The sequence below is a fragment of the Aquarana catesbeiana genome, linkage group LG10 (assembly GCF_042186555.1).
Source record: "Aquarana catesbeiana isolate 2022-GZ linkage group LG10, ASM4218655v1, whole genome shotgun sequence".
In the NCBI taxonomy this organism is placed as follows: domain Eukaryota; kingdom Metazoa; phylum Chordata; class Amphibia; order Anura; family Ranidae; genus Aquarana; species Aquarana catesbeiana.
This window is the reverse complement of record NC_133333.1, coordinates 178,213,776-178,240,466: the sequence shown is the minus strand read 5'-3', so window position 1 is coordinate 178,240,466 and position 26,691 is coordinate 178,213,776. Positions and strand designations below refer to the sequence as shown.

General features: G+C 47.3%; 1 protein-coding gene across 1 annotated transcript in view; it reads right to left on the bottom strand.

Moving 5' to 3' along the window:
* Window positions 1–26,691, bottom strand: part of PLCH2 (phospholipase C eta 2) — a 1,074,339-nt gene that overhangs the window by 933,379 nt on the left and 114,269 nt on the right. The window lies entirely within an intron of this gene.

Sequence of the window (26,691 nt, the reverse complement as noted above, 5' to 3'; positions counted from 1 at the left end):
ACAGAAAGGCACAAGCAATAAAAACATTGCCCAGAAGGGGAAGTTCTGCTTCTTTGCATCCTCCCATGCTCTTTAATTAATGACACTTTTGGGGGGGTGGGGGAGCAGGTACCTGGTTTCAACAGGTACACCACTCCCAGTTCCCTTAAGATTACTCGGGCGATCTGAGTGGAAGTTCGCCCACCCCTCCTCCTTCTCCCGAAGCCTTCTGGAACACGTCACAGGTCTCAGGAGATTGCGGGGCCATTCACAAAGCGCAGCGCGGCTCATGCATGCGCAGTCTGAAACCAGCTGTGAAGCCACAAGCCTTCACTGCTGATTTTCCTTACATAAGATGCCGGTGCCTAGCCCCCAAGACGACTAAAGAATTAGCTCAGCTGAGGACAATGCTGGATGCCTGGACAGGTAAGTGTCCTTACATTAAAAGTCGGCAGCAAAAAATACTGTAGCTGCTGACTTTTAATTCTTCTGGGGGCGACTGGAGCTCTTCTTTAAGTTGGCCATACCATGTTCGTATTTCACTTTGGTTGGTTAGTGGTTTTCTGTGGGTACCTGTGTCGGCCCCTCCTATTCAATATCCTTTGAAAAATTGAAGCAGATGGACAGAAAATTGTCGTCCAAACAGCTGCTGCATCCAGTTTGATGCAGCTGCTGTTCAGCTTTTCCTTTTTTTTATCAATTGTTTATTTAAAATTTTTCAGTAAAGTACAAATCCTTAGAGAAGAAAAAAATAGGTCATAGACATAAAGCAAATAATAAAGCAACATGTTACAGGTCTGGCAATATGACAATAAAGGGCAACATCACCCCTGCCCAAGTAGTGTTGCCAACAGTCAGTATTTTTCCTGGCAGCCAGTAAAAAAAAAGGGCACTTTTCTCCTGCCAGTATATGGCAGTGACAGGAAAAGGTTGCCAGTTAAAAATATGGCTGTGACGCTCAGTTTGGAACTGCGCATGTGCAGTTCCGGTCTGGAGCTGGCCGAGAGCCTTGCCTGCTACAGTGTGTTTGGGCGGCACCATTGCCTGAGCATGTCATGTGATGTCATCAGGGCCGGACTGGGAATAAAAACCAGCCCTGGAAATATTTTCATACCAGCCCCATAGCATTATTATACCAGCCCAACCGCATAATGTCATTATTTTCTTGTTCACAAAAAGGAAAACCATACATTTTAAAGCACATTTGAAGAGTGTATTATATATAGATAAGAGAGACATGGGCTTTACAATCAGCAGCAATTTTTTTCTGGCAAAAATCATGGCATTTACTGGCACATTTTTTATTGACACTGCAAAAAAAAGGTGCCGTAAATGGCAGTTTTCAGTGCAAATATCAATATTTAAGCTATAACTGCTATTAGCAATGTGTTAAGTTAAACAAAAGTCAAAAACCATATTTCTCCATTTACATGAAAGTCAGATTAATATAACCCAACACAGAGTTCCCCCATATATCAGGAGGATTCCCCTTTACAGTGCAAGGGAACTCTGATATAAAAGGGGAGCACTGGTGACCAGAGACCCCACTTATATCAGAGTCCACTGCATTCCTCTTTACATCAGAGTTCCCCCTTGCACTGTAAGACTATGATGTAAAGGGGAACTCTGGGAATGTGGGGAGGACTCTGGTAACCAGAGACCACCTTCCGCAGAAAGAAAACACTAAGGTACGGGGGTTTACTGATATAAGGGGTAAACCTTTATATCAGTGCCCCCTTACAATATTGTATTGACCCCCCCCTCTTAGGCTGACCTGGCGGCGCTGTCACTGACCTCCTCTCAGGTGTAGTGTACAGGGCTCAGTCAGTCGGCTCCAGCTCGGTGGCTCTGGTTTTATCCCATAGTTTCCTCTCCACAGTCCATACATGTCTGACTTCTCCCATGACCCCCATCCCTGCGCCACTCCCACTCTTGACTCCACTCCAGACTGCAGACGTGATATGAGACAAGAGATGGTCAGAGGCTGCGGATGGTACAGGAGATGTCAGAGGCTGCAGATGGTACAGGAGAGGTCAGAGGCTGCAGATGGTACAGGAGAGGTCAGAGGCTGCAGATGGTACAGGAGAGGTCAGAGGCTGCAGATGGTACAGGAGAGGTCAGAGGCTGCGGATGGTACAGGAGAGGTCAGAGGCTGCGGATGGTACAGGAGAGGTCAGAGTCTGCAGATGGTACAGGAGAGGTCAGAGGCTGCGGATGGTACAGGAGAGGTCAGAGGCTGCGGATGGTACAGGAGATGTCAGAGGCTGCAGATGGTACAGGAGAGGTCAGAGGCTGCGGATGGTACAGGAGATGTCAGAGGCTGCAGATGGTACAGGAGAGGTCAGAGGCTGCAGATGGTACAGGAGATGACAGAGGCTGCGGATGGTACAGGAGAGGTCAGAGGCTGCGGATGGTACAGGAGAGGTCAGAGGCTGCAGATGGTACAGAAGAGGTCAGAGGCTGCAGGAGAGGTCAGAGGCTGCGGATGGTACAGGAGAGGTCAGAGGCTGCGGATGGTACAGAAGAGGTCAGAGGCTGCGGATGTTACAGGGGAGGTCAGAGGCTGCGGATGGTACAGGGGAGGTCAGAGGCTGCAGATGGTACAGGAGAGGTCAGAGGCTGCAGATGGTACAGGAGAGGTCAGAGGCTGCAGGAGAGGTCAGAGGCTGCAGATGGTACAGGAGAGGTCAGAGGCTGCGGATGGTACAGGGGAGGTCAGAGGCTGCGGATGGTACAGGAGAGGTCAGAGGCTGCGGATGTTACAGGGGAGGTCAGAGGCTGCGGATGGTACAGGGGAGGTCAGAGGCTGCAGATGGTACAGGAGAGGTCAGAGGCTGCAGATGGTACAGGAGAGGTCAGAGGCTGCAGGAGAGGTCAGAGGCTGCAGATGGTACAGGAGAGGTCAGAGGCTGCGGATGGTACAGGAGAGGTCAGAGGCTGAGGATGTTACAGGGGAAGTCAGAGGCTGCAGATGGTACAGGGGAGGTCAGAGGCTGCAGATGGTACAGGAGAGGTCAGAGGCTGCAGATGGTACAGGAGAGGTCAGAGGCTGCGGATGGTACAGGAGAGGTCAGAGGCTGCGGATGGTACAGGAGAGGTCAGAGGCTGCACTGGAGAGGTCAGGAGAGGTCAGAGGCTGCAGATGTCAGAGGCTGCGGATGTTACAGGGGAGGTCAGAGGCTGCGGGTGGTACAGGAGAGCTCAGAGGCTGCGGATGGTACAGGGGAGGTCAGAGGCTGCGGATGTTACAGGGGAGGTCAGAGGCTGCAGATGGTACAGGAGAGGTCAGAGGCTGCGGATGGTACAGGAGAGGTCAGAGGCTGCGAATGGTACAGGGGAGGTCAGAGGCTGCGGATGGTACAGGAGATGTCAGAGGCTGCAGATGGTACAGGAGAGGTCAGAGGCTGCGGATGGTACAGGAGATGTCAGAGGCTGCGGATGGTACAGGAGAGGTCAGAGGCTGCGGATGGTACAGGAGAGGTCAGAGGCTGCGGATGGTACAGGGGAAGTCAGAGGCTGCGGATGGTACAGGGGAGGTCAGAGGCTGCGGATGGTACAGGAGATGTCAGAGGCTGCAGATGGTACAGGAGAGGTCAGAGGCTGCGGATGGTACAGGAGAGGTCAGAGGCTGCGGATAGTACAGGAGAGGTCAGAGACTGCAGGAGAGGTCAGAGGCTGCGGATGGTACAGGAGAGGTCAGAGGCTGCAGGAGAGGTCAGAGGCTGCGGATGGTACAGGAGAGGTCAGAGACTGCAGGAGAGGTCAGAGGCTGCGGATGGTACAGGAGAGGTCAGAGGCTGCAGGAGAGGTCAGAGGCTGCGGATGGTACAGGAGAGGTCAGAGGCTGCAGGAGAGGTCAGAGGCTGCGGATGGTACAGGAGAGGTCAGAGGCTGCGGATGGTACAGGAGATGTCAGAGGCTGCGGATGGTACAGGGGAGGTCAGAGGATGCGGATGGTACAGGAGATGTCAGAGGCTGCGGATGGTACAGGAGAGGTCAGAGGCTGCGGATGGTACAGGAGAGGTCAGAGGCTGCAGGAGAGGTCAGAGGCTGCGGATGGTACAGGAGAGGTCAGAGGCTGCGGATGGTACAGGAGATGTCAGAGGCTGCGGATGGTACAGGGGAGGTCAGAGGATGCGGATGGTACAGGAGATGTCAGAGGCTGCGGATGGTACAGGAGAGGTCAGAGGCTGCGGATGGTACAGGAGAGGTCAGAGGCTGCGGATGTTACAGGGGAGGTCAGAGGCCGCTGATGGTACAGGAGAGGTCAGAGGCTGCGGATGGTACAGGGGAGGTCAGAGGCTGCGGATGGTACAGGAGAGGTCAGAGGCTATGGAGGGGACGACAGGAGGTCAGAGGCTGCGGAAGGGAGGGGGCAGACAGGAGGTCAAAGGCTGCAGGGGGGGGACAGGAGGTCAGAGGCTGCGGGGGGGATGACAGGAGGTCAGAGGCTGCGGGGGGGATGACAGGAGGTCAGAGGCTGCGGGGGGGATGACAGGAGGTCAGAGGCTGCGGGGGGGATGACAGGAGGTCAGAGGCTGCGGGGGGATGACAGGAGGTCAGAGGCTGCGGGGGGGATGACAGGAGGTCAGAGGCTGCGGGGGGGATGACAGGAGGTCAGAGGCTGCGGGGGGATGACAGGAGGTCAGAGGCTGCGGCGGGGATGACAGGAGGTCAGAGGCTGCGGGGGGATGACAGGAGGTCAGAGGCTGCGGGGGGGATGACAGGAGGTCAGAGGCTGCGGGGGGATGACAGGAGGTCAGAGGCTGCGGGGGGATGACAGGAGGTCAGAGGCTGCGGGGGGATGACAGGAGGTCAGAGGCTGCAGGGGGGGGACAGGAGGTCAGAGGCTGCAGGGGGGGGACAGGAGGTCAGAGGCTGCAGGGGGGGGCAGGAGGTCAGAGGCTGCGGAGGGGAGGGGGCGACAGGAGGTCAGAGGCTGCGGGGGGATGAAAGGAGGTCAGAGGCTGCGGGGGGGATGACAGGAGGTCAGAGGCTGCGGGGGGGCAGGAGGTCAGAGGGAGGGGCAGGAGGTCAGAGGCTGCAGGGGGGCAGGAGGTCAGAGGCTGCAGGGGGGCAGGAGGTCAGAGGCTGCAGGGGGGGCAGGAGGTCAGAGGTTGCGGGGGGGGCAGGAGGTCAGAGGCTGCAGGGGGGGATGACAGGAGGTCAGAGGCTGCGGGGGGGATGACAGGAGGTCAGAGGCTGCGGGGGGGATGACAGGAGGTCAGAGGCTGCGGGGGGATGACAGGAGGTCAGAGGCTGCGGGGGGGATGACAGGAGGTCAGAGGCTGCGGGGGGGATGACAGGAGGTCAGAGGCTGCGGGGGGATGACAGGAGGTCAGAGGCTGCGGCGGGGATGACAGGAGGTCAGAGGCTGCGGGGGGATGACAGGAGGTCAGAGGCTGCGGGGGGGATGACAGGAGGTCAGAGGCTGCGGGGGGATGACAGGAGGTCAGAGGCTGCGGGGGGATGACAGGAGGTCAGAGGCTGCGGGGGGATGACAGGAGGTCAGAGGCTGCAGGGGGGGGACAGGAGGTCAGAGGCTGCAGGGGGGGGACAGGAGGTCAGAGGCTGCAGGGGGGTGCAGGAGGTCAGAGGCTGCAGAGGGGAGGGGGCGACAGGAGGTCAGAGGCTGCGGGGGGATGAAAGGAGGTCAGAGGCTGCGGGGGGGATGACAGGAGGTCAGAGGCTGCGGGGGGGCAGGAGGTCAGAGGGAGGGGCAGGAGGTCAGAGGCTGCAGGGGGGCAGGAGGTCAGAGGCTGCAGGGGGGCAGGAGGTCAGAGGCTGGAGGGGGGGCAGGAGGTCAGAGGTTGCGGGGGGGGCAGGAGGTCAGAGGCTGCAGGGGGGGGCAGGAGGTCAGAGGCTGCAGGGGGGGCAGGAGGTCAGAGGCTGTAGGGAGGGGCAGGAGGTCAGAGGCTGCAGGGGGGGCAGGAGGTCAGAGGCTGCAGGGGGGGCAGGAGGTCAGAGGCTGCAGGGGGGGGCAGGAGGTCAGAGGCTGCAGGGGGGGCAGGAGGTCATAGGCTGCAGGGGGGGCAGGAGGTCAGAGGCTGTAGGGAGGGGCAGGAGGTCAGAGGCTGCAGGGGGGGCAGGAGGTCAGAGGCTGCAGGGGGGGGCAGGAGGTCAGAGGCTGCAGGGGGGGGCAGGAGGTCAGAGGCTGCAGGGGGGGCAGGAGGTCAGAGGCTGCAGGAGGTCAGAGGCTGCAGGGGGGCAGGAGGTCAGAGGCTGCAGGGGCAGGAGGTCAGAGGCTGTAGGGAGGGGCAGGAGGTCAGAGGCTGCAGGGGCAGGAGGTCAGAGGCTGTAGGGAGGGGCAGGAGGTCGGGGCTGCAGGGGGGGCAGGAGGTCAGAGGCTGCAGGGGGGCAGGAGGTCAGAGGCTGCAGGGGGGGCAGGAGGTCAGAGGCTGCAGGGGGGGCAGGAGGTCAGAGGCTGCAGGGGGGGCAGGAGGTCAGAGGCTGCAGGGGGGCAGGAGGTCAGAGGCTGCAGGGGGGGCAGGAGGTCAGAGGCTGCAGGGGGGGCAGGAGGTCAGAGGCTGCAGGGGCAGGAGGTCAGAGGCTGTAGAGAGGGGCAGGAGGTCAGAGGCTGCAGGGGCAGGAGGTCAGAGGCTGTAGGGAGGGGCAGGAGGTCGGGGCTGCAGGGGGGGCAGGAGGTCAGAGGCTGCAGGGGGGGGCAGGAGGTCAGAGGCTGCAGGGGGGGCAGGAGGTCAGAGGCTGCAGGGGGGCAGGAGGTCAGATGCTGCAGGGGGGGAGGAGGTCAGAGGCTGCAGGGCGGGGCAGGAGGTCAGAGGCTGTAGGGAGGGGCAGGAGGTCAGAGGCTGCAGGAGGTCAGAGGTTGCAGGGGGGGCAGGAGGTCGGGGCTGCAGGGGGGGCAGGAGGTCAGAGGCTGCAGGGGGGGGGCAGGAGGTCAGAGGCTGCAGGGGGGGCAGGAGGTCAGAGGCTGCAGGGGGGGGCAGGAGGTCAGAGGCTGCAGGGGGGGCAGGAGGTCAGAGGCTGCAGGAGGTCAGAGGCTGCAGGGGGGCAGGAGGTCAGAGGCTGCAGGGGCAGGAGGTCAGAGGCTGTAGGGAGGGGCAGGAGGTCAGAGGCTGCAGGGGCAGGAGGTCAGAGGCTGTAGGGAGGGGCAGGAGGTCGGGGCTGCAGGGGGGGCAGGAGGTCAGAGGCTGCAGGGGGGGCAGGAGGTCAGAGGCTGCAGGGGGGGGCAGGAGGTCAGAGGCTGCAGGGGGGCAGGAGGTCAGAGGCTGCAGGGGGGGCAGGAGGTCAGAGGCTGCAGGGGGGGCAGGAGGTCAGAGGCTGCAGGGGGGCAGGAGGTCAGAGGCTGCAGGGGGGGCAGGAGGTCAGAGGCTGCAGGGGCAGGAGGTCAGAGGCTGTAGGGAGGGGCAGGAGGTCAGAGGCTGCAGGGGCAGGAGGTCAGAGGCTGTAGGGAGGGGCAGGAGGTCAGAGGCTGCAGGGGCAGGAGGTCGGGGCTGCAGGGGGGGCAGGAGGTCAGAGGCTGCAGGGGGGGACAGGAGGTCAGAGGCTGCAGGGGGGGCAGGAGGTCAGAGGCTGCAGGGGGGGCAGGAGGTCAGAGGCTGCAGGGGGGGCAGGAGGTCAGAGGCTGCAGGGGGGGGCAGGAGGTCAGAGGCTGTAGGGAGGGGCAGGAGGTCAGAGGCTGCAGGAGGTCAGAGGTTGCAGGGGGGGCAGGAGGAAGAGTCCACCAGACGAGTACTCACTGCGGTGAGCGCCGTAACTCCTTTACTTTTAAAAATGGCGCCGCTCAGCGCCATCGTGTTACTGCGCATGCGCCCGCATTTCCGAGAATTGCCGAGTGTGTACGGGCTTTCCCGAGCACGGCTAGCTCGGGAAAGCCCGTACACACTTCCGAAAACAATCCGAGAACAGCGATGGCGCCTGCGCAGTTACATGTCAGCCCGGCGGCCCTGCAGCCATGTTTCTTTCAGGCGCCGCTGCCCTCACAGCGGCCCCAGGGGCAGCCAGACAGCCGGCCCACCGGGGGATTTCCCGGTATCCCGGTAGGCCAGTCCGGCCCTGGATGTCATGGTGCAAGGGAGTCGAGCGGGGCAGGCCTCGTGTGCGGGTCTGCGGGACAGGAGCAAGGCAAACTGGGAGTGGAACTGTCAGCGCTGTTTGGACTGTAGTGCACTGAAGGGACCACCCGGCATGGAGAGAGACTGTCACTGTGACTCAGGTGGGGACGTGTCATGTCGGTGACGTGTCATCATCATCTGTGCTGCTGCACACTGCTGTCAGTGTCACTGTGAGAGTCAATTTCATGTGTATGTGCCTGCCCAGTCCTGTCCCTAAGCTACTTATTAGTAGAAATATGTTTTTTTGCCTTAATATATAGCTTATATCATATTGCTAATTGCATATTGTACTTGTTTGTAGCCTAAATACTGAAATTTGCACTTAAAATTGTCATTTTGTAACTTTTGGAAATGCCAGTAAAAAGGTGGATGTGCCAGTAAATTTAGGGTGTTGTGTCAGTGAATTTAAATCCAGTTGGTTGGCAACACTGTGCCCAAAATAAAATGATCCTAACAAATCGAATCAAGAAAATCTGATTGATATTACTAATACAGATCAAGGGTGATTTGGCTGGATATACTGCATATGAGTAAAAGAATACATTATCGACTTTCTAGGTACCCAAAAATGAGCCTAAGTAAGGTGGGAAGCCAGAAGAAAGAAAAAAAATGCAATATGCAAATTGGCTGGATATACTGTATATGAGTAAAAGAATGAGTAAAAGAATACATTATTGGCAGATCGAATTTCTAGGTACTTCTTCTGGGTTAAATGTCACCCAGCTTGGAGTTGGGCTTTCATGTTTCTTTCCAAACATTAATGATATGTTAATCAATTCCTCTAATTTCTCCAATTTAAATTAGCCCCAATGTGAATTTCTATAACTGAAGGAAACTGCTACTTCAGAGGTACAAACTAATAGCTACATGCTCTGTAAATCCCTATATAAATACTTTGCAATGTGTAAATTATTATAAGTATGAAAAAGGAAATATTATTTTAAATTAATTTATTATCTGCAAGGAAATCACAAACATAAAAAAATCCACCATGAGTTGAAGCAAACTTCCCAACATTAAAGTAAACTTTACTCCTCGCCTCTCTAATACGGATTAATTTAATTTCCAGCTATATTGAAGTGCCTGCGATAACTAAAAACAGCATGTCTGCAAGAACGTAACATGCAATTACATTTTATTGGAAGTGTTGGAGAGGAGTGTTCCTGCTGTCTTTCCTATGAACCTGATTGGTTAAGACTAACTTTGCATCTAAGTCAAACGGTGAAAATGTGCTTATTAAATTATAAGGCTTTTAATTCCTTATTGTTAATTATATGTTAAGCTGCAAAAAAGTCATGTCAGCGGATTTCACACGAGTTCTGGCTGAGCGAAATTATCTTGCCAGAAAGTGATGTTCAATGTGACCTAAAAAAAGATGAGGTATTTTTTCATGAGCTAATGAATTAAAATTATTGCTTGATTAAGAGATATGGGGGTTGATTTACTAAAACTGGAGAGTGCAAATCTGGTGCAGCTCTGCATAGAAACCAATCAGCTTCCAGGTTTTTATTTTTCAAAGCTTTATTGAACAAGCTGAAGTTGTAAACTGATTGGCTACCATGCACAGCTGCACCAGACTTTGCACTCTCCAGTTCTAGTGAATCAATATAATCACAGATAGCTGTAGATATATAATATCTTTGTGTTATGTAAACTCTATTTTTCATAAACAAATAAATTAAATTAAAGTGGTTCTAAAACCTTAAGGTTTTTTTTACCTTAATGCATTCTATGCATTAAAGGGGTTGTAAAGGTAAAAGTTTTTTTCACCTTAATGCATTCTATGCATTAAGGTGAAAAAAGATCTGACAATACCGCCGCCCCCAGCCCCCCGTTTTACTTACCTGACCCCTCGAACGTCCCGCGCTCGCCCCCAACATCCTCTTCGCCGCTCAGCCTGGCCGTTGATTGGTTACAGTGAATGGATTGAAAGCAGTGCAGCCATTGGCTTGCGCTGCTGTCAATCATATCCAATGACTCGGCGCGTCGGGGGGCAGGGCCGAGTGATACAGTGAGCGGCTATGGCCGCTGGCTGTATCATGGGAGCGTACCTGCAAACACTCAACACCATGCGAGGGAGCATGTCATTTTTTTGGGGGGGGCTGTGTACCCTTTTTTCGTGGGACTTCCTGTCCCTCTTCCTGCTTCCTATCTTTGGCCACCTAGGCGACTCCTCCTCTCGCCCTAGGCGGCCCCTCCCTGCCAGCAATCTTCTGGGACACAACTCAGGTCCCAGAAGATCGGCTGGCCAATAGGAGAGCGCAGCATGACTCGCGCATGCGCAGTGCGCGCCCAGCCGTGAAGCCGTAAGCTGTCATGGTCGGGTGCACACAGTTACCATGACGGCGCAGAGGAGAGGAGGGGGAGAGGATCTAGCCTTCGGGCGGCCACATCGCTGGTGCAGGTAAGTGTCGGTTTATTAAAAGTCAGCAGCTATGCTTTTTGTAGCTGCTGACTTTTAATAAACTAAAATTCTGCTTTAATGGAGGGGTGTGGGGGGGACAGAGCCCGGCTGTCTGTGTCAGTAGACGCAGACAGTTTGGGAGAGGGCTTGCAGGAGTGCCCCCATAGAAAGTAGCTTTCTATGGGGGTACTCAGTGGGGAGAAAGGAGCCAGGAACACCAGCAGGTGACCCAAGAAGAGGCAGATCTGGGTTGCTCTGTGTAAAACCATTACACAGAACAGGTAAGTATGATATGTTTATTATTTATTTATATATTTTTTATGGAACCTTTACAATCACTTTAATTGTAAATACATAGATGGGCAGAGGAACATGGGGCAGCCTTTTGCTTTATTAAGTTTGCACTTCAAACATTGAATGCAAATAGTCTTATCAAAAATATGTTTTGAAAACCATGTTTGCATTAACAGCGCCTATCTAAATGAAAACAATGGACACTCTTTAGTTGCTAATCTTGTCAAATATCCACCAGTGCACCCAATAACTTGTCTTCACTTTTGCTTAGATTGTGATATGACATGATGGAGCTCAAAATAACATAATGGATGCAGCATGTTTATTTATGGCAAGATTGAGCTACTTTTTATTAAAACGTTTTGTATTTTTTGCCAATGCTGGCATAGTCATTCATATTAATGTGATTTTAAACGATAAGTTCACCATTGAAAAAAAAAATTGAATCCACATTATTCTGCAGGTAAAAAAAAGTATTTTTTTATTTTTTTATGTAAGAGCCTGGAAAGCATTGCATTCACTATCAGCAGTTCGCGGATACAAAGCAGCAAGGGCTCCTGCAGACTGTCAGTGTAAGCTGTCGGCTCGCACCTCATACTGGCAGACGGTTACTGAGTGACAGGGTAAATCAATGGACTACCAAGAGCGCTAAACAGCACCCTGGTAGTTTATTGAGAACTACAAGCCATCAGCCACAAAGGCTGTCAATACTTGTAGTTTATTCATTTTCATAACTCTGTGAATGAATGACGCACTCTTTTCAAATAGAGACAGCGGGTGCAGGGAGAAGTTCCCCGGGATGGGTATTACCTGGAATGGTCTGCTGTTCTCAGGTAGCTATGTACAGTCCCTTCTACCAGTCATGATCTGCCTGCACTGCAATAAGGAGAACAGAGACCCAGTGGTTACATTGCTTGGTCTAAGTAAGGAAATTAATGGAAGCAGAAAGGTCGTTTTCAAAAAAAGAGTAAAAATTAGCATGTTGATGAGGAGGACTGATCAATTTGCAGCTTTGAAGAGATTCTGTCATTACAAAAAAAATGTGCCTGAAACACTTGTTGCAAAAAAAAGATAATTAATCCCTCTACCTTAAAGGGATTGTAAAGTCTCTTTTTTTTAAAAAATAACAAACATGTCATACTTACCTCCTCTGTGCAAGGGTTTTGCACAGAGTGGCCCCAATCCTCCTCTTCTGGGGTCCCTTAGCAGTGCTCCTGGCTCCTCCTCTTCTTGAGTGCCCCGTTGAAGAGCCGCTCTCCCTCAGGGCACTCATGTGGGTGTGCTCCCGTGTCCTGCTGCTGTGTCCATTGACAAAGACTGCAGGACTCGGCCCCACCCGCGACTCCAGCGTCATTGGATTTGATTGTCAGCAGCGGGAGCCAATGGCTGCGCTGCTATCAATCTATCCAATCAGGACTCGAGACACCAGCTGGAGCTGGTGTGCTCGTCCCCGTCGCTGGAAAGACCGGGTTTAGGTAGGTAGAATGCATTACGGTGAAAAACCTTGGGGGTTTACAACCCCTTTAATCCCTCTAAAAAAAGAAAATTAATGCCTATCCCTCTACCCATTCTTGGGATCCTCAGTCTTTTTACAAGTTACGACCCCTGGAAAAATCTCCATATCTGCCAGATGTCTGACCCCTGTGTGTGCCGTGGTTCCATCCGCCTGCTTCTACATCGCTATAGGACGTGGTTATGATATAGGTGTCAGAAAATAGAACTACAGTGCCTGGGAGAGGGAGGCAGAGATATGATACTCCCAGAAGTGTCGGATGTAAAGATTCTGCAAGAAGGGGTAGCTCTACAGGAGAGTGAAGATTTGAGAAATGGGAGATGACATAGGTGAGGATAATTAAAAACATTTTGACACACTTTTTTGTAGTGACCGAGTCATTGCAAAGAGACCCAGTCACCCACTTAAAAAATGCAGGTAAAAGCAGGGGAAGTGATGTATTTTAAATGCATACTTGCAGTATTTTTCCTTGCCATTAATGATTTGTTGAAATTAATGGTCTGGTGAAAGGGTCTTTGTAAGGCTAGGTGTATGCAACCATCCGTCCATCTTGTCTTGTTTTTGTTAAACAATTGGGGATAGGCAGGGAAGAGAAAGATGGAAGAGTGAAGAAGCTAACTGACAGATGAGAGCATTGGCCGTGCCTCCCTCCATTATCTGTGACAGCTGAAGTTGCCATAAACACAGCTTAGCCAAGGGCTCACTTATGGTATATGTGAATGGAGAGAGCAGGAGGAGAAGGATGTAGGCAGACACTGCTTGTACTGTTAATCTCAGGGGGTAAACAGGACTGGAACAAGTTTTCTAACCTGTCCAATTGAGATTACCCCAAGAGGGGTCGTTCTGTAGAGGCGTGAGATCATCGCTCAAAAAAGTAAACTTGTCTGGAATAGTCCTGATGCTTAAGCATGTAGATATATGAAATAATAATGTTTCATTATGTAAACAATTAGCTCATTTGAAATAATAACTGCTAAAGTAATCACAGCAAGCCAAGACACCACCTAAAATCTATCAGTAATTAGAAAGCAATCCTGCCCCTTGTCAGTGCAAATTAATATCAGCTGGTTCAGTCTCAACTGATGGCCTATAAAAAGGTGTCTCATTACCAAGGTGTCTCACAAGAAACATCTCATGATGGGTGAAAGCAAAGAGCTCTCTCAAGACCTTCACAACCTTATTGTTGCAAAACATACTGATGGCATTGGTCACAGAAGTATTTCTAAAGTTCTGAATGTTCCAGTGAGCACTGTTGGGGTCATAATTCGGAAGTGGAAAGAACATAATTTCTTCATAAACCAGCCATGACCAGGTGCTCCTCCCTGGATTTCTGATAGAGGAGTGAAAAGAATTATCAGAAGAGTTCCAAGAGCCAAGGACCACTTGTAGAGAGCTTCACTTCAGAAAGACCTGGAATTAGCAGGTACAATTGTTTCAAAGAAAACAATAAATAATGCACTCAACCTCCATGGCCTGTATGCACGCTCACCACGCAAGACTCCATTGCTGAAGAAAAATCATGTTGAAGCCCATTTACAGTTTGCTGCACAACATTTAGACAAGCCTGTGAAATACCGGGAGAATATAGTCTGGTCAGATGAGACCAAAATTGAACTTTTTCGATGCCATAACACACACCATGTTTGGAGGTCAAATAGCATTGCACATCACCCCAAAACACCATACCAACAGTGAAGTTTGGAGGTGATAACATTATGGTGTGGGGTTGTTTTTCAGCATACGGTACTGGAAAACTTAATGTCATTGAAGAAAGGATGAATGGAAAAATGTACCAAGACATTCTTGATAAAGTCTGCTGCCATCTACCAGGATGATAAGGATGAAACAATGGTGGACATTTCAGCAAGACAATGATCCCAAACACAAAGCCAAGAAAACTTGGTTTGGTTTCAAAGAAAGAAAATAAAGCTGCTAGAATGGCGCAGCCAATCACCTGACTTGAATCCAATAAAAAATCTATGGAAAGAACTAAAGATCAGAGATCATATAAGAGGCTCACTGAACCTTCAAGATTTGAGGACTATTTGTGGAAGAATGGGCCAAAATCACACCTGAGCAACACATGACACTAGTTTCTTCATATAGGAGGCGTCTTGAAGCTGTCATTACCAGCAAAGGATTTTGTACAAAGTATTAAATACATTTCAGTTAGCGTGTTCAATACTTTTTACCTGTGTCATTCCATTTTATTACACATAACTTAACTTCCGAACTTATTTGTTTTGGTTTCTTTGTATATATGGATTGCATGAGTTGTTACTGACTTTTAACACTGTTTCAAAAATAATAAATAAATGTTTCTCCCAATTTTTAGTTAGTTAAAAATGAAAGATTGTAATGACATGGAGCTTACGCAGGGCTGAGGACTCTCTCCCCACCCCCATATCTATGGCAGCAATGGGTGCCTGAGCAAACAGTCACCAAGCACTTGTGTTGTCACGTCGGAGGAAGGGAAATGAGTCACATGCTCCCCATAGCCGAATATGCCTAGTATGTCACTTTACATCCCCAGACAAATGGAGCGATAAGGTAGGTAAATATAAGCATCCAATGTGGAGTGCATAAAGGCTTGTTCATACCACATGCATTGGGCTGTGTTGGTCAATGCAGTACCAACAGCAGGACAAGGCAATAAGCCTTGGCTTTTATTGAGACACCTTCTTATTGCACCACAGCGTATTGCAACATTTTGATGTGCTGCAATGCAAATTAGTTTAAATTAATCCAATGGGGTAGATTAACTAAAGGCTAATAGGCTGAATGTTGTGAAATCTCACTTTGCAAAAAATGCCGAATGACATGCAAGGAAAAAAATAAATAAAAATTTGCTTGCAGTGCACGTGACCTTTGCAAAGTGAACATTCCCTTGAAAAGTGATTAGTTTATTTGCTTTAGTAAGTCAATTTCATGTTTAAAAAGGCCCGCACTGCAATGCTCCCAAAAAATTGTAACACATACAAATATGCACTGCAGCACATAGCAGTGGTGTGAACAAGCCCTAGAAGTGAGCTGTTGTTTTGCATGGGCACCAATGGCACTGCCAACTGGCCAGTTGCATGTCACCTTAAAGCAAAAATCAGCAAAAAAGGGGATAATGTCCTTTTAAATATACTCCCGACAGTTTAGTAACACAATCATGTAAAAATGTCATGCTATATACATAATAGATAAATATTCCATGTACTCAGTAGCATATTTCAGGTTTCCTCTCCTTTAAGCAACGGAAGAACAACTGATAATGTGTTAAGAGACAACCTTTCACTTACATGACATACCTCAGTGCAAAGGGAGGAAATTGCAACGTGCCTTTGCATGTCTGAAACACATCACCTAATTAAACAAAGCAGACGTTCTTGTGGGATTTTACACAAGTACCAGCCTATAATATGTCAACTAAAACTGTCTAGAAGTTTTCCATGATGCAGAATGTAAAGGGAATGGGTTCTGAGAACATTCATAAGCTGCTATTGTTGAACTCTTCTTAGCTGCCCACTGGTTCTGCAGCAGTGACGCTGATAGTAATGAGTCTAGAGAAAGGCAGGAAACTCACATTTTCAGTAGAATGTCAATGATGGTAGCCTCTGTAATTTTATAGTGTCATTTTAACCCCTCCCTGCCATCAGTGATAAGTATATTATTATTACTGATACATTAATAAAAGCCCTCCCTTGACAGGCACAAGCCAACACTTTGGCTGGTTAGTAGCTCTTAATCCCAGCTATCACTGCCAATGAAGAACCACTCAGATCTGATCATGGTTTCTGATCATGTGATTAATATATCAGCTATGACAGCGTAATCCCTTGTAAGCACAATATAAGCCTTTAGTCTGCGAAAGGAACACTGCCACCTTCAGGCAGTGATAGTTCATTTGATAACATTATTATTATATATTATTATTATTAGAAACAAAAGGTTAGGTTGGGACTTTGTATGAGACCATGACCATCCAGTGCACAGGTCTTCATCCCTATATATATATGAGAAAAATAAGGGAAAAGGGAATTTGGGACTTTATATGAAACACAACACTAGGGCAAGCTGAGTCATCAGTGAGTCATCAGGTATAAAAAATATTTTTTGGATTCATTTATACCACATGAGAAACAGAGTGCAATAGATGATACTCACATATAATCAATAAATATGGTACAGAGTAGGTAAAACATGACAATAGGACATAATATAGTAACATAGTAGCATGTTAAACACTATAGCATAAGGTAAGTTAATGTAGCATCGGCATTACACTCAACATGTGTATACGTAATCAATATTGTATTAAAGTAAAACTGATGACTAAAACACTAAAAATGCCCATGGTAGATGCATATTTGCTGTGACATGTAAAAAAGTAGTAAATGCTCAGTTGTAAATGCTCGACGCGTTTCGTGGAAGTTTGTCCACTCATCAGGAGCAGCTATCTGGAAATATCTAGAATATATTGTAAAGTAGTAATTAATGATATTTAATTACAACAGGAAGAGGGGGAGCATAAACGCTGGTCCTATCACTCTTACCTGTAGCTATATGGTATAATGGTGGTAGAGCATATATAGAGGTATTCGATGGTAGGAAGTATTAAAGGGGTGAATGTAGCAACCCCACAGAAGCTGAGGAGGTAACCAAGCGGCGGCATAACGAGGCAGTACAGGATACCGTGTAGAAATAGGTAGTAGGAAGATTCACCTTTAAGTTTCCAACATGATAGTGTAGGATAAGGTATAAACCCCAGGTATCTGTAATGTAATAGAAGTGGGTGTATAATAGTGAACAAAAATGGGTATTGTTGGATAACCAAAAGATGGAAGGTAAAGTGTTGAATCAAAGTGAGGCAGCGGTGAAAGGACCAAAGGAGACCATACAAGTGAAAGCAAGGGAACCAGTGAAATGGGAGAAAAGGTAAAACCCACCGCGCACCCAAAGTGTACAGAGTGGGGAAACAGTGCATAGAAGTGAATGTGAACAGGGGCCAGTTAATGAGGATTGGAAGACAGGGTGCATAGAGGTAAAAGTCCATGGTTACCTGGGATGACATATAGAATAGGCCGCCAGCCAGCCAGCGAGGTACCCCCAACGTCACGCTAGGACGTGCTGTGAGGGAGGGAAGGAAGGCCCACTATAGGTGACTAGCGCCTATATAGGCAGCCTCCGCCTCCGTCAATTGCACGCCAGGTGGGACCAGCGTCACGTCAGCACGTGACGTCAGGTGACGTCAGACGCGCCGACGTGTGGGGCGTGGCGTCGACGCACAGCGGGAACTCGCCTACAATCCCGTGACCAATTAGATCAGGGGGATCGGGGGATAGCAACGGTGTGCGTCGCAGCTCCCGGGGATTCAACACTTTACCTTCCATCTTTTGGTTATCCAACAATACCCATTTTTGTTCACTATTATACACCCACTTCTATTACATTACAGATACCTGGGGTTTATACCTTATCCTACACTATCATGTTGGGAACTTAAAGGTGACTCTTCCTACTACCTATTTCTACACGTTATCCTGTACTGCCTCGTTATGCCGCCGCTTGGTTACCTCCTCAGCTCCCGTGGGGTTGCTACATTCACCCCTTTAATACTTCCTACCATCGAATACCTCTATATATGCTCTACCACCATTATACCATATACCTACAGGTAAGAGTGATAGGACCAGCGTTTATGCTCCCCCTCTTCCTGTTGTAATTAAATATCATTAATTACTAGAGTCCTGTAAAAAGCTGCGCTAAAATTATTAAAAGTTCATATAAATGACATCAAGGGGATTTCTCCAAGTCCTTATTTCAAAGTGAAAACACCACCACCGTGCACTTCTAAGCAGTAGTGACAATCCACCCTAGTAGTAGAGCCTGCTTACCAGATGGCAAGCATAAAAGGACAAGAGAAGATCTGGAACACAGACATCCCTCCAGTCATCCAGGTTTTTCATGTTGAATGGCGACATGAGGATAACCTAAGGGAGCCTGGAGATTTACCCCCCATAGGAACACCGGGAGCGTCAGCAAGCTAAAAGGCCTTGGCTAGGCTAAAGCCACTTGCCCTTTTATGCTTGCCATCTGGTAAGCAGGCTCTACTACTAGGGTGGATTGTCACTACTGCTTAGAAGTGCACGGTGGTGGTGTTTTCACTTTGAAATAAGGACTTGGAGAAATCCCCTTGATGTCATTTATATGAACTTTTAATAATTTTAGCGCAGCTTTTTACAGGACTCTAGATTTTGGTGTGATCGCACTATATGCTGCTGCTTATATGTTTTTGTGTTAGCGCGGTTCTTCCTATTTTACATATCATTAATTACTACTTTAGAATATATTCTAGATATTTCCAGATAGCTGCTCCTGATGAGTGGACAAACTTCCACGAAACGCGTTGAGCATTTACAACTGAGCATTTACTACTTTTTGACATGTCACAGCAAATATGCATCTACCATGGGCATTTTTAGTGTTTTAGTCATCAGTTTTACTTTAATACAATATTGATTACGTATACACATGTTGAGTGTAATGCCGATGCTACATTTACTTACCTTATGCTATAGTGTTTAACATGCTACTATGTTACTATATTATGTCCTATTGTCATGTTTTACCTACTCTGTACCATATTTATTGATTATATGTGAGTATCATCTATTGCACTCTGTTTTTCATGTGGTATAAATGAATCCAAAAAATATTTTTTACACCTGATGACTCAGCTTGCCCTAGTGTTGTGTTTCATATAAAGTCCCAAATTCCCCTTTCCCCGATTTTCCCTTATTTTCCTCATATATATATAGGGATGGAGACCTGTGCACTGGATGGTCATGGTCTCATACAAAGTCCCAACCTAACCTTTTGTTTCAAATGCCAATAGGGATGGAAACACACACTAATTATCGTATTCACCATTGCTGTGGTCTTGTGTCAAGTGCCCAATTTTATATTACATCTACGTGTTATTTTGGAATATCCTTGTTTTATCCTATTTTCATACAATTCTCTAGGTTACACCCGGGGGGTGGATCCTTTCCATCCCCGGGAGCTGCGACGCACACCGTTGCTATCCCCCGATCCCCCTGATCTAATTGGTCACGGGATTGTAGGCGAGTTCCCGCTGTGCGTTGACGCCACGCCCCGCACGTCGGCGCGTCTGACGTCACCTGACGTCACGTGCTGACGTGACGCTGGTCCCACCTGGCGTGCAATTGACGGAGGCGGAGGCTGCCTATATAGGCGCTAGTCACCTATAGTGGGCCTTCCTTCCCTCCCTCACAGCACGTCCTAGCGTGACGTTGGGGGTACCTCGCTGGCTGGCTGGCGGCCTATTCTATATGTCATCCCAGGTAACCATGGACTTTTACCTCTATGCACCCTGTCTTCCAATCCTCATTCACTGGCCCCTGTTCACATTCACTTCTATGCACTGTTCCCCCACTCTGTACACTTTGGGTGCGCGGTGGGTTTTACCTTTTCTCCCATTTCACTGGTTCCCTTGCTTTCACTTGCATGGTCTCCTTTGGTCCTTTCACCGCTGCCTCACTTTGATTCAACACTTTACCTTCCATCTTTTGGTTATCCAACAATACCCATTTTTGTTCACTATTATACACCCACTTCTATTACATTACAGATACCTGGGGTTTATACCTTATCCTACACTATCATGTTGGAAACTTAAAGGTGAATCTTCCTACTACCTATTTCTACACGGTATCCTGTACTGCCTCATTATGCCGCCGCTTGGTTACCTCCTCAGCTCCCGTGGGGTTGCTACATTCACCCCTTTAATACTTCCTACCATCGAATACCTCTATATATGCTCTACCACCATTATACCATATAGCTACAGGTAAGAGTGATAGGACCAGCGTTTATGCTCCCCCTCTTCCTGTTGTAATTAAATATCATTAATTACTACTTTACAATATATTCTAGATATTTCCAGATAGCTGCTCCTGATGAGTGGACAAACTTCCACGAAACGCGTCGAGCATTTACAACTGAGCATTTACTACTTTTTGACATGTCTTAGGAGGAATGAAGAGGGCGATTGGTATTTTGAGACTAGGCTAGTGATGTAGCTGGGGACAGAGTTGTGGATGGCTTTGTAACTTATTGTTAGTATTTTGAATTTAATTTGTTGGGTGAGTGGCGGCCAATGGAGGGATTGGCAGAGAGGGGTAGCAGAGACAGAGCGGTTTGTAAGGTGGATGAGTCTGGCAGCAGCATTCATGATGGACTGAAGGGGGGATAGTCTATTTAAGGGTAAGCCAATGAGGACGGAATTGCACTAGTCAAAGCGAGAGATAACCAGGGAGTGAATCAGGAGCTTTGTGGTTTAATTGGTTATAAAGGCACGTAGTTTAGAAATGTTGCGGAGGTTGAGGCAGCAAGCTTTGGAAAGTGATTGGATGTGGGGCCGAAAGGAGAGTTCAGAGTCCAGGATAACACTTAGCACGCTGACATGTGGGGATGGGTGGATGGTTGTGCCATTGCTCTTGACAGATAAGTCAGGGGAAGAGGCACGTGGGGGAGGAAATATTATAAGCTTGGTTTGGGAGTTTGAGTAAGTGGTGTCACATCCATACACATATGTCTGTTAGTAAGTAAGTGATGTGTGAGGAGACTGATGGAGTGAGTTGAGGGGTGGAGAGATAGATTTGTGTGTCGTCAGTGTAGAAATGATATCAGCTGACCCAGGGAAGAGGTGTAGATTGAAAATAAAAGAGGTCCAAGAACAGAACCTTGGGGGACCCCTAAGGAGAAGGGAAGAGGAGTGGAGGAAGTAGAATTGTAAGTGACACTGAAGGTGCGTTGGGATAGGTAGGATAAGAGCCACTGAAGAGCACAGTCATGGAGACCAAGTGAGTAAAGTTTTTTGAGGAGGAGGGGGTGGTCAACCGTGTCAAAGGCAGCTGAAAGGTCCAGAAGTAGGCGTACAGAATAGTGTCCGTTGGTTTTTGCAGTTAGTAGGTCATTTGTGAGTTTTAAAAGAGCAGTTTCTGTGGAGTGTTGATGGCGAAATCCAGATTGAAGGGGATCAGGAAGATTATTCTTAATGAGGTGGTCACTCAGTTGGTTGTAAACCAGGCGTTCAAGGAGTTTAGAGGAAAAGGGTAGCAAGGAGATAGGGCGTAGGTTGTTAAGATTGGTGGGGTCCAAGGACGGCTTTTTAAGTATGGGGGTGACCAGTGCATGTTTTAGGGCATTGGGGAAGATGCCAGAGGTGAGGGAGAGACTGAAGATGTGGGTTAGAGAGTGTAGGATGGAGTCAGAGGGCGACCATAGTATTTGAGAGGGAATAGGATCCAGGGGACAGGTGGTTAGGTGGGCGATAGAAAGGAGTTTAGCAACTTTGTCTGTAGTAGCAGATTTGAATAAGGGGAGTGTTAGTTGTACCTGTTGACATGGGGTCTTAACTTGGGGAGATACCTGTAGAGTGGAGATTTCATCACGGATTGTATCAATCTTGTTTTTGAAGGGATTAGCAAACTCCTGGGCAGTGAGTGAGTCAGTGGGTGGAGACGGTGGAGGACAAAGTAGAGAGTTGAATGTAGAGAAGAGTTTACGGGGACTGGATGAGAAGGTGTTAATAAGAGTTGTAAAATAGGTCTGCTTGGCAGTGTGGAGGAAAGAATAGTATTTTTGGAGGGCAGATTTGTATTGGTTGAAGTCTTTGAGAGACTTAGTCCAGTGTCACAGACCTTCAAGAGCGCGACTATGTTTTTTTGACAATTTTAGTGTCATCTGTTTGCCAGGGTTGTAGGGGTCGAGGCCTGATTCTGCATGTAGTGAGGGGAGCAAGCTTGTCCAGGGTAGAGGACAGGGATTTATTGTAGATGGAAGTGGCTTGGTTGGGGCAGGACAGGGGTGAGATTTTGTCATAGAGGTTGTCAGTAGCAGAATAGAGGAGAGAGGAGTTGAAGTTGCGAAAGTTTCTACGGGTGATGGTTAGGTGATTGGAGGGAAAGGTGGTGGAAGACAGGGGGAGAGAGAAACTAATAAGATGGTGGTCGGAGAGAGGAAAAGGATTGTTTGAGAAGTTGCATGGAGTGCATAGGTAGGAGAAAACAAGGTCAAGGGTGTTGCCATCAGAGTAAGTAGAAGCCTGTACCCATTGCTTCAGGTCAAATGTAGAGGTTAGACTAAGAAGTTTAGAAGTAGCAGGAGTGTTTGCATTAGCAGGGATGCTGAAATCACCGAGAAGGATTGTGGGAATTTCTAAAGAGAGAAAGTAGGGTAGCCAGGCAGAAAACTCATCAAGGAAAGTTGATAATGGTCCAGTGGGGCGGTAGATCACAGCAATTCTTAGGGAAGTAGGAGAGAATAGACATATACAGTGGGCTTCAAATGATGAGAGGGAAAACGAGGGAGGAAAGTGAATAACCTGGAAGGTGTTCTGGGGGGATAGGAGGAATCCCACTCCACCTCATTTGCGTCCATTAGGCCTAGGGGAGTGAGTCCAGTGAAGGCCACCCTGGGATAGGGAAGCTGTAGAAGTGGTGTCAGATTCGTGGAGCCAGGTTTCGGTGACAGCAAGTAGATTAAAGGAATTAGTGACAAAGAGGTCATGAACAGTGTTGAGTTTGTTGCACACAGAGTGGGCGTTCCAGAGGGCATAGGAGAAGAGGAGGCTGGTGTTGGGACGAAGAGGAATGGAGACTGAATTGCGTAGATTGCGACTATAATAATAGTATAATTAGTAGTATAGTAGTATAATAGATAGCATAATTGCCAGATACAATTACATTATTATAAAATATTAAATGAATTAGCAGTATGCCAATTAAAAGTTATATATGTTCCTAAAAATGTTTATAAAATCTTTAATTGTGCATATTAGTCATAGAATAGAAACTAATTAATTCTGCACTGCTCCAAAAATAGCAGCTAACACACCACATATGGAAATAATGGTATTTTTAGAAACAAATTTAACAAAAGTGTAGCACTAATGAGTAATGTGCCTAGTGTAATATGCACAAGTGAATTTAACGAGCACTCAAATTGAAAATTATAAATACAATAAGTACATAAACAATGAATACATTAAAATAGTCAATCAAAATTATCTATAAATAGTGAAAAAAGTAGATATAATCTCAGTCTGAATGTAGCCCGTAAATCGCATACAGGAATTGAAATGCGACAAACAAACTGAAATTTTAAAAAGTGTCCATAAGCAGATTTCTCGTCTGACTAGGAATAAAGGTAAATCTTGAAAACGGTGAATATATCAAAATGTGAGAAGAACCACCACCGGATAAGAGGGAGGCTTACCAGATAGTTTGAACACGTCAGGGCATACGTTCTGCGTGTCAAACAGGCTTTTATAGATAGTGGAATGGACTCTGGATCGATATCCTCAGGCAGGTATTCCCTCCCAAGACCACTAGGTTGAAATCACATGGGATGTAATGCAACAAGCAAATCGGAGCTCAGATGTCCACAGGTATAAAAGGGGTATTCAAAGGAAGAAAGCAAAAGAGGACCATAGTGTAATTCCATATACAAAATTAAATTTAATAAGAATGAATAACAACCACATGATTGAAGATAAAAAACAGCGCTGATATAAAATCAATATAGGCAACAGTGAGGATTGTTCCGACGCGTTTTGTTTCAACAGTGTGCATTTCCCACACACCGCAATGGCCTGTGGGATGGACTCTTACAATGGGGGTCATATTATCTTTAAATTGTGGAGGGCAACAGTGGAGGGACACCCCAGATGATGTCCTGTTGAGACGAAACGCTTCGGGACGATCCTCACTGTTGCCTATATTGATTTTATATCAGCACTGTTTTTTATCTTCAATCATGTGAGTGTTATTCATTCTTATTAAATTAAATTTTGTATACGGAATTACACTATGGTCCTCTTTTGCTTTCTTCCTTTGAATACCCCTTTTATACCTGTGGACATCTGAGCTCCGATTTGCTTGTTGCATTACATCCCATGTGATTTCAACCTGGCGGTCTTGGGAGGGAATACCTGCCTGAGGATATCGATCCAGAGTCCATTCCACTATCTATAAAAGCCTGTTTGACATGCAGAACGTATGCCCTGACGTGTTCAAACTATCTGGTAAGCCTCCCTCTTATCCGGTGGTGGTTCTTCTCACATTTTGATATATTCACCGTTTTCAAGATTTACCTTTATTCCTATTCAGACGAGGAATCTGCTTATGGACACTTTTTAAAATTTCAGTTTGTTTGTCACATTTCAATTCCTGTATGCGATTTACAGGCTACATTCAGACTGAGATTATATCTACTTTTTTCACTATTTATAGATAATTTTGAGTGACTATTTTTAATGTATTCACTGTTTATGTACTTACTGTATTTATAATTTTCAGTTTGAGTGCTGGTTAAATTCACTTGTGCATATTACACTAGGCACGTTACTCATTAGCGTTACACTTTTGTTAAATTTGTTTCCAAAAATACCATATTAGTCATAGGGCTATTTTCAGGTTAACTAAAATATGCTGACACTGGTAAAATTGGCCTCAGTATCTAGGCCTCAGTATCTAGGCATCGATGTTACTAAAATGCTAAACAGTTTGGTGAGCAGTCATGTTTATTTTGCACACACGAGCAGAAAGTAATCTATGTACAACATCACCGTCTTATATACTTAAATACAGTACATAATGACACATGTGGAATACTGACAGCTGGTAATTTATCATAGCATAAAAGAAGTATTGAAAACATTTAATTTTTTCTTACTCTGTTGTGTTTAAACAGATAATTATTCCTGGGGCAGTTAAATGACAGTTTGCAAAGGACTATTGTCTTCCCTAATCAATTGGTAGCCATTTATAAGGCTGAAACTCTCTGTTCTGGTCATATAGGGACTACACCAGTTTATATAAGAGTGAAACGTCCATTTCTAATTACATGTTTTAAGATCTAGATGAATAAAACAAGTCAGTGAGCTGCCAACAGAATGCAGGAAATACTGCATTTTACAGAAAGAAAGTCCACTCAGTGTAAACTTATTTTAAGATTGTATAAAATTTCCATGATCCTCTGTAGCTGGATTTAGGAGGACTTTCACAAGGTGCACAGTCATCTTGCTAGTCATTTATTACTATTTTAATGGGTTGCCAGAAATACAAACCATAGAAACACAGAAAAAAGTGCCAGATCAAAGCAGAAGAAAGAGTCTAAGAAAACTTCAATTGTTATTAAAGATGTCATATAAATAGTCCAACGCGTTTCAGAGCCAGCACCACTCCCCGTTCATGCCCATGAAATGCATTAAATGTTTTGTGTCATATTTACCAATATTTACCAACGTTAAAGTTATCTCAGACTCTTTCTTATGGATTTCTTCTGTTATTCATTTCTGTGTTTCTATGGTTTAGCTACTGTAGGGTGCCCATTGCTGAGAGCATTGCTGTGTGGGAGCTGCTTCACCAGAGATGTTGAGCTTGTTCAAAGTTTTGTCTTCATCTGATTGTGCATAAAGTTTGAAAGTTCCCAGTGTCTCTTCAAACATGTTGTTCGGGAGAGTATGGCAATCATAAGGGAACACCAAGGCTGACTACTTGGATACAGAAGTAAAATAACTAATGCAGACACATTCTCTTCTGATACTTAACATGTTGTTTCTCCTACACCAATTAACAAGTTCCATTGACAGGAATACTGGCACTAACTAAGGCAATTTCTCCAATGATTTTATGAAGGTTTGTGAGGGTTTCTAAACTGTATCTATATTTAGTGTGTCCAAGAGAACTTGCCAAATTTTGTTGCTGCATGGCTATGGCTACAGGTCCCTCCTTGGCAACAAGAAAAAAAATAGCTTCCAAGGGAGCTTAGCAATCTTTGCTGTAGTCTCCCAACTACTCACATGGTTCACACTTCTCAAACATCATGTGTGTGTGTGCTTTCTTTCCCAAAACCAGAGAGGGGATGCATCTCCAGCACTGAAAATATGTAATGGCAAGGGGTGCTGGGCTGTGCTGGAGGGTGTATTGATGCTGACTGCTGAGGGATCAATTGTCACTGGCGGAATCTATTGTTGCTGGTGGGGAATACATTGTTCCTGAGAGGGTCTTATGTTGCTGGGCAGTCAATTGTTGCTGGGAGGAATCTGCTGTTTAAGGAGGGGTCTATTGTTGTTGGCTGTTGGATGCTGGCTACTATAAGATCTATTGTTGCTAGTGGGGTCTATTGCTTCTGGGGTAAATGTTGCGGGGGGAGGTTATTTGTTATGGGGGTCTATTGTTGCTGTGGGGATATATTATTGCTCAGGGGCATCTATTGTTGCTGGCTGCTGGATGGTCTATTGATGCTGGCTGCTGGGAGAGCTATTGTTACTAGTGGGGTCTATTGCTGCTGGGGTAAATTTAGTGTTGCTGGGGAAGTTAATTGTTGAGGGGGTCTATTGTTGCTGTGGG